This window comes from Anas acuta, chromosome 23 (assembly GCF_963932015.1).
Source record: "Anas acuta chromosome 23, bAnaAcu1.1, whole genome shotgun sequence".
NCBI lineage: Eukaryota > Metazoa > Chordata > Aves > Anseriformes > Anatidae > Anas > Anas acuta.
Window position 1 is genome coordinate 6,310,868 of NC_089001.1, and position 8,053 is coordinate 6,318,920.

An 8,053-nucleotide genomic window follows, 5' to 3' on the forward strand; every position below is an offset into this window, starting at 1 on the left:
CACAGTGAAACATCCAAAAGTCACTAGCCAGTAAAGTACAGAAGACAACATGTGATATTAGAGCAAAGGGAGGCTTCTGTTACATGCTAGGAATAGTCAATACAGGTCCCAGATAAAGAGGAACTAATGGAAGTGTTTCTCCACCTAGGTCTCTCACAAGTACTCCTGTTTGGGATGTTTTTATCAGTAAGTGCATTTACTTGTTTTCTGTTTAATATACTTTGACTCACTGTGATTTTTCAGTTAAACGAGTAACAATAAGGGATTCCTTGTCTAAAGACATGGCAAATATGTTGACCAAGGCGTGGAAACCTCAACATGTGTCTCTTCAGAATACCCAAAGGATAATCATGTGATCCCACTTTTTGCCCAAATAAGAAGGAGTGCCAGCCGCACTACAGGAGGCACAGAAGGGTTTTCCAGTGACCAGTGGATAGTTCCTGTGTGTCACAAGGTACTGAGGAACACAGACCCTGCAGGTCACCAGTGAGGCTCATTTTTGTGTACCCACTCTGTAATTCCCAGCAGGGAATAACATTATTAACCTTATACCCAGCTTTAATTTTCTGTTTCCTGCTGGGGAATCTCAGAATTTGAAGAAAGGAAATTCTCCCATGTGTTTGTGGAATGACAGCTTCTACCACCTAAACAGCAGTGAAAGAAGAGTGTGTGGAAAACAAAGAAAAACAGCTTTATCTACAGTTAATAAAAATTAAATGTCAAGCAGGACAAGAAAAACTGATGTGGTAACATACAGAGGACAGGATCCATGAGAGACTGAGTAATGAAAAGGTCAGGAGAGCCATAAATAAAGCCTGAAACGGCTAAGATCTAGGGAGGGAGAAAGCTCATCTGAAGAGTATAACAGCTCAGGCAATTTAATGAATATGTTTTATGTAAATGGAACAACTACCATTCCAGATACAGAAACTGTCTTTACTCTGAACAGTACATAACCACCTGTTAATAATCAAAACAAGGCACAAACTGATCACATGCCTTGGAGGGACTGCACAGTGCAGGGACATAGCTCAGAAATGGTGAAGAAGAGCAATTCTCATTCTGTCAGGGTAACCCAAGGGAAGTCCTGGTTTTCTTGGGGATTTGGCTTGTAGCCCCCACCTTCTCCATGTAAAAGCATATCAGCCTGCAGGGTCTGTAGGTCAGATGTGGAATAGGAGGTGCATACAGGGCAGACATGAAGGAAAAGGTGGTGCATTACTATCCAAAATGCAATGGAAAAACAACGTTAGTTCAAGGGTTGTACACCAGAGTGAATTCTCCTTAGGGCTTTCTGGCTGTGGGCACAGTGCAATAAAAAAAAAAAGTGAAAAGCACCAACTGATTTTGGCTGACAAAGCCACAAATCAGTGCTCAGGATGGTGAGAACCAGCAGGGCCAGAGGGCTCAGTGAGCAGCCCCCAGCAAGGCACTGCATTCCTGTCTGTGCAACCATCAAACAGCCCCATCCTAAGGGTTGTCTGGCTGCCTGGTGGGACACAGACCTGGTCGCTGCTTCACTTGCCTGTGTCCAAGTCTGCCATCCAATCTGGTCCCCCCAAAGGTTTTCCCGGACAAGCCTGGTTCCTACCCACATCAGTGACCACGCTGATCAGAAAGAAATCACCTGCAAGATGACCTACCCTTCTCTAAAGGGCTCCCTGACGCCCTGTGACGGTATCCCACTTCTCTTCTGTACGAACCCAGAATAAAAAATTACTCCTGCCTCAGTGAAATTGCAGTCATCAATCCCAACTCAGAAAATCAGCCAGCTTAATATTCAGAACATGCTTGTGGGTCTTCCTAAACTGGAGCCCGAAGAGACATGACAAACAAAGCACCACGTGTAAGCACCGACTCGCTCAGAATTGTACCGGGGGTCAGTGGAAGTCAGGGATAAAGCACAAGTTCTGAGTCCCAGCCCATTGCCTCAGCCATCAATTATGCTGTGTTCTTCAATATTGTATGTAATGAAGCACAGCACTTTGTTCTAGGCTAGCTGTTCATTTATACCAGCTAGGACCAGATATTCACTCAGTTCATTATTATGACTGTCTATCATGTGTATTGCAGGAATAACTGCAAGGCTCAGCCCTGCTGCGCTGGCTGCTCTGCAGACACAACAGAGGCAGGCCCGCACCCAGGAGCTCCAAGCTCGTTGCAGGAAGGCTGAAAGCAGATGGGCAGAGAAAACAGGCAGGGGAAGCACAAGGCTGTGAGACAACTATGATTCAATAAAACCTGACATTGTGAAATTAAATGTGAAAAAAATGTCTTTCCTCTGCTATTGAAAGCTACTTGGAGCGTTGTTCCAACTGCCCCGCAGGATCTGGGGTCCTACTCCCTCTCCTCTCCTGATTGCTGTTTCAGCCATGTGGTCTGTCTCGTTATGCAGCTTGGCAGCCAAGAGAAGTTTCACTCGGGGAGGGACAAGCCCCTCATGGCCTTCCTTCAAGGGTCCATCAGGCAATGACTCTCTCTGCCTGCACCTGGCATCTGTCTCTCCTCTTTCTATTCTGGGAGGAAGGGAAACAGCTGAGCTCTGCTACCGTATGCGAGGGAGGCAGATGGGGCGTGAATTCAGTAGTGATTGTACTGCTCATTTGTTTGGCATGAAAATGACGGACACATGATAGAACAACCCGGAACAAACATGGGGGGTGGGGGGTTATGAATACTGAACAGCATTTACCGTCATTACTTTTCCTGTTACTGTGAGTTTTTCTTCTCGTTCAGTGATAAATCTGCATAAACACGGAGGGCTAGAGTTGCCATCCTGATTCTCGTCAGGTATTTTATCTGACAGGCTGTCCTATTTCTACTATTTCCTATGGTGCATTTCTTTCACTTTCGAGCAATGGGAATAGACAGTTCAGTTTCGCTGCTTAGTTAGCTGCACGCAGGCATCCATGAGCAGTACTGGAAGTTTGGGTAACAGGAGTGGAAGGGGGAAGGCGTTTGCTTCCTCTATGGAATAGAAACACAGGTTCATAGAATTTTTTATTAACCTTTGGCTTTAATCACATTTGGCTTTCTGAATTGTAAATCCGTGCAGGATTTGGGGACCAAAGCTCAATTTAAAAATATCACATTTGAAGATTAGTTTTTTGTGACACGAACCCCAGCAACCTTCATCAACCAGAATGATTAGTTTGGTGCTTCCTCAGCCTAGCCCACAGCTGCTGTTTGTGTATGCTACAGAAACACCATTTTGTTCAATCTGAAAAAAATTCCCTTAAGCAAAGGTATATTGAAAGAGCGATGGGTCAAAAATAAGATTTATTTGCACTCAGAAAATGCAGGCTAGTGTTGCTGAATTTGCACACCGTAACAGCAAAATCATTAAATTCTTTAAATATTCCTACAATAGTCTTATGCTGAATGAGGATCTTTATGAATATTTCAATTACAAGATGAGGCTTGAAAGAACAGAGCAGTTTCAATTTTGAACCACCCTTCCTCACATAACTTGTCCTATTTGGTATTAAATGAAGCTGAATTAAATCCCACAGCCCCGCCATGTGTATTGGGGGTGACGGGGTCTCTGCAGATAGAACCACCTCCCTGTCCCTCCTGCTCTTGCTTTGAATAGACCTAGGGCAGTTCGATTCAGGAGACATTGAGCTCTTGCCATCTCCTTTGGCAAGAAGAAATGTATTTAGATGGCTCGGCCAACATCCTTCCCCTCCTCCTTGCCCACTGATATTTACAGTATTTGTTTAATGTTAATTTAAAGGCTCAGCTTTGCGCTGTGCAGTGCTACACCTGCCCCCTCTCTGTACAGAAGAAATAACAGCGACTCTACATCTGACATGCACAAAGCCAGTCTTGTTTCTGCAGGACTAAAGAGAGAGTTAGAGAGCAGCAAATAATACTGTGCTGCACTGATCAGCTCATTTCTACTCCCAGGATAGGAAAGGTCATTGATTTTCTTCTCTGTCCCTGCACAGACTTCAATGGACTATGATTCAAATACCTTGTAAATAAAAGCAGAGCCTTTTTTACCACTTCATGTCCTGGTTCTGATCTCATCGAAGCAACCAAAATTTAGCATTAATTCTGAGGAGTTATTCCTGATTTTACTGATGTTAATTAAACCAGGTTATTTTTCACTCATTCATCTCACCCCACTGAGCTAAATTCTGTATTTGCCCACACAAGTGACCTCCAGTGCTTGCAAACTGGTTTTGGTTCACTGAAGTTGCTCTAGAATTGCATTCCTATCAACATGTGAGACTCAGACTTCATTGTGACTTTAGTTAGATTTCATGTTCCTTGGGAAAGTAGTTGCATGTTTGTGCTATCTCATTCTAGCTTAAACAGGATGCCTTGACAGTCCTGTAATGCAGATAACAAACCTCTTCCAGCAAAACTGCAGAATTAGGCTTTGCTTTTCAGCAAAAGCGATTCCACCAGCACCAGCTGTTCAACACAAACCACTTCCATATGCATTTTCTTATGCACAATAAAGTCTGAAAATGCAACCCTCCCCTCCGTTCCCTGAAAGCACAATCAGTAGTACTCAAAGGCTGGGTTCTGGTCTGCTAGATGTTGGCAAAGCAGAGGGACCCACTGGGCTCCACTGGAGCATCTTTCCATTTCCCTAGCATAAATTAGATCAGAATTTGGCCTTGACTTCTTCATGTAGCAAAATGCCAAGAGCTAGATTCTCCTGTTTCTAACACCTACCTAAGTGACCGGGCATCCCTGGAAATGAAGTCCTGCCCAGTGTCAGCAAAAATATCAGAATCAGACTTTCAGTAGTTATTGCTGTTTCCCTGGCCCTGAAATACTGCCAGTTTAATGCATGGACTTAAAGCTTGTCTAGTTTCCCTGCAACTTCATTAAGTTTCCTCTCCATCATCCCCCTAACTGCTGCTTAACACGTTCTGGCAACACGCCCTCCTGTATCGCAGCGGATATGGCTGGCAATGTGTGGAGCTTATGACGGGGCATTAATTACTTGAGCATAAATAACATTCCCTCTTATCTCCACTTCAAGATCCGCTACTTCTAATGGTAATATATCCATAACTACAAATTAGAGAAAACAATGAAAGGGGTAAATCTAAGCCTAAAAATGAGTGACAGTTCTTGCAAAGACTGAAAATTAAAACCAGGCAAGCTCTAATGAAAAATAAAGGTACATTTCTAACAGTTGTGTTGATTATCCCCTGGAATCACATACCAAGGAAAGAGCTGTATTTTTGGTCTCTAGATACCTTCAGATCAATCTAAGAAATGTAGTTTAGTCAAAACTAATAGTCTTAATGAGCATAAATATGGAAAATCATACAGGGGAAAAAAGTGTATGAGCAATACAGGTCAGCCGGGCTGTATATAAGCACTGCTAACAACGCACAAGAACAGAACAGTTAAAAAACCGGGCCCGAGAGAGGAGCTGATAAAATAAAATGTCTTGTATTGCTGGCCTCCCTCCCACCCCAATCCCCAAACCCTCAGACAAAATCAAGCTGAATGACAAAGCCTTTACTGCAAGCAATTCTCCTTTCCTGCCTCCATTCACAGCTCATTAACTCTCCTGCGTTAGAAAGGTGTTCCCCAACTATTCTGCCACAAGAAGAAAAATAAAGAACAAGAAATACAGCTTTTGTGTGCTCAAAAACTCTCATTAATGATCGCAGGACAGAAATGTATACCTGAAATCAAATTACTTTCATGCTGCTGAGGGCTGCGTGGTGTGTTTGTGCTGTGCAGTGCAGTATTTAGCTGTACGATGGAAAAGGGTTTGAACATGTAGGTTTGCCTGCTGGAGAGACGTCGTGTATGAAGGCACCTGTACTCAGGATGAATAATAGAGTCCTCAGGTGGTGTTCTAATATGCAGGAATATGCAGGATTCAGGTATGCACATTTGTGTGTGGGTGGGTGTTTGTGAATAACTGTGTACGCTTTGTGTACACACACAATAGGGATAGCTCCTGTCGTGTGTGTGGCAGGAGCGCTAGCTGTGTTATGTACACAGATTTCTGTAAGTGTATGCTATTGTGGATGGCTACTGTTGTAAATTCTGCTTATCACAGATATAATTATTCAACGTTTTGGATATGTATTTTTAGCTTGTTTACTGGGTGCATTATATAAATGTGAATGGTTATTTGTGGATGAATAGTGTGCGTACAGGCTATAAATATTTCTTGTGGAGTATTAGTTATTAATATTTCTGAAAGTACAGAGGCTGATGAGTGTACATTATATATTGGTTATTTATGTGGGTGGATACATCCATGTGAGCTATTTCGACTCACATAAGAGATACAGACCTGTACTGAAACCTTCACACCAACGAGTAGGTTTGCATTCCTTTATTCCCATGGTTTATTGTCCTACACATGCTCAGGGAACAGCAGGGAAACTGATACACATTTCAGAGATGACATTCCTGGAAGAGGAAAAGGGGCACCCTTTTACCTTCAGAATGGTTCTACATGCTGAATGAAGTAAATCTCTCGTTGGGATGCATTTCAGGAGAAGATAGGACAATCCTGAGGCCTGCCTGAAATGCTTTGTGAAGGGTACGACTTGACTGTATCACCAAAACCCATGTAACTGACTGCCATGCAACCTGAAAGTACAGTTCCCCACCTTTCATGTATCAAATGCAAGGTTCATTCAGCTCCGGAGGTGATCCTCCTCCAGATCTGCTCAGCTTATTAAAAAACCACAGGAGGATGTTTCACCTGTTCTCCAGCACTCAGGGAAGTTATTTGCTATTGCTCACACTGACACCGTTTGAAGCATGTATTCAGCAAGGCACTTAGGAATATGTGCAAATTTTGAACACGTAAGTAGTCCATGGAAGCCGACAGAGTACACAGCTGCATAAGTGCTTTGCTCAAAAGGAGAGCAGTACACTTCTTGCCTTAATCCCATGCATTGTAATAGATGTGCACACCTCTTCCCCAACTCCACACTATTCAGCAATTATTCCGCTCCTAATACTCGACATGCAACAACAAGCGTTCCTAACATGTAGGCTATATGATGACACAGACTTGACAGTATTAGGAAAGAGCAATTTTATGTGATGAAATTTCAAGGGCAATAAGCAGGCAAAATAACTTTTTGGCGATTTGAAGATGTCTAGTTTCTCTCTGAAGGGTAAAAATCAGGTAGGAGAAGAAAGATACGACTGCAGTCTAGTGGCATTTTGCAAGCTCTGTCTGTCTGCAGTGACACAAGGGGCCCAGCAGGCCCTCTTCTGTTCAATTGAACTGGGCAAGTTGGCTTGTTGGGTACAGCGTACAAAGCCTCTCTCGGAGGGGCTGGAACTGCCTCTGTGGAGCCTGGATCAGTTACAGTTTTACTTTCCAGTACTCTCCCCTACATTAGGAGTACACTTCAGCTACAGAATGAAACATATTGGAAAAAAAAAAAAAAAAGCTCTGACACATAATTATTTTGTAGAGGCAGGGTGAGGAATGAGAGGCTGAGAAAAAGAATACTTTTCTAGGATACCTCTCCCATTTTTCTCCCTCTTTTCATCTTTCTTTCCCTTCTATTCTTCTGAGGCTTAGTATGGAAAACAAGGAAGCTAAGCAGAAAAAATAAAATGAATTTATTTGAAAAATACTACACTCTTCATGTCTACAGGATGCTTTCTAGAACTGATGAGCACTTCAAATGCATTTCCAAACTTACTGCATAAGATAATGGTAATTCCTATATCCTGGAGGCCAAGCTGAATGTTGACTCAACACAGTTTTAAGTACAACACAGCCATGTCATGCTCATTTTTCCAACCCCCTTAGAAAGAAATACACATTTCCCTTTTATTTCCATTATAACACTAGGTCTCTTAAAAATACTACCACTGACCCCTATATATATTATTTTCCTCTTTGTTTACATGTCAGTAGCACCATTCTATTAATCCTGAATAGCTTTCTATTGCCTTTTTTTTTATCATCTTCAAATATCAAGAGAAAAAAATCCTAGCATGCTGTTCAGTCCATCCCTACTAAGATGTATATTTATTTCATGAATATACATACACTACTTATATGCAATGTAATGCTTGCATAGTATATTTT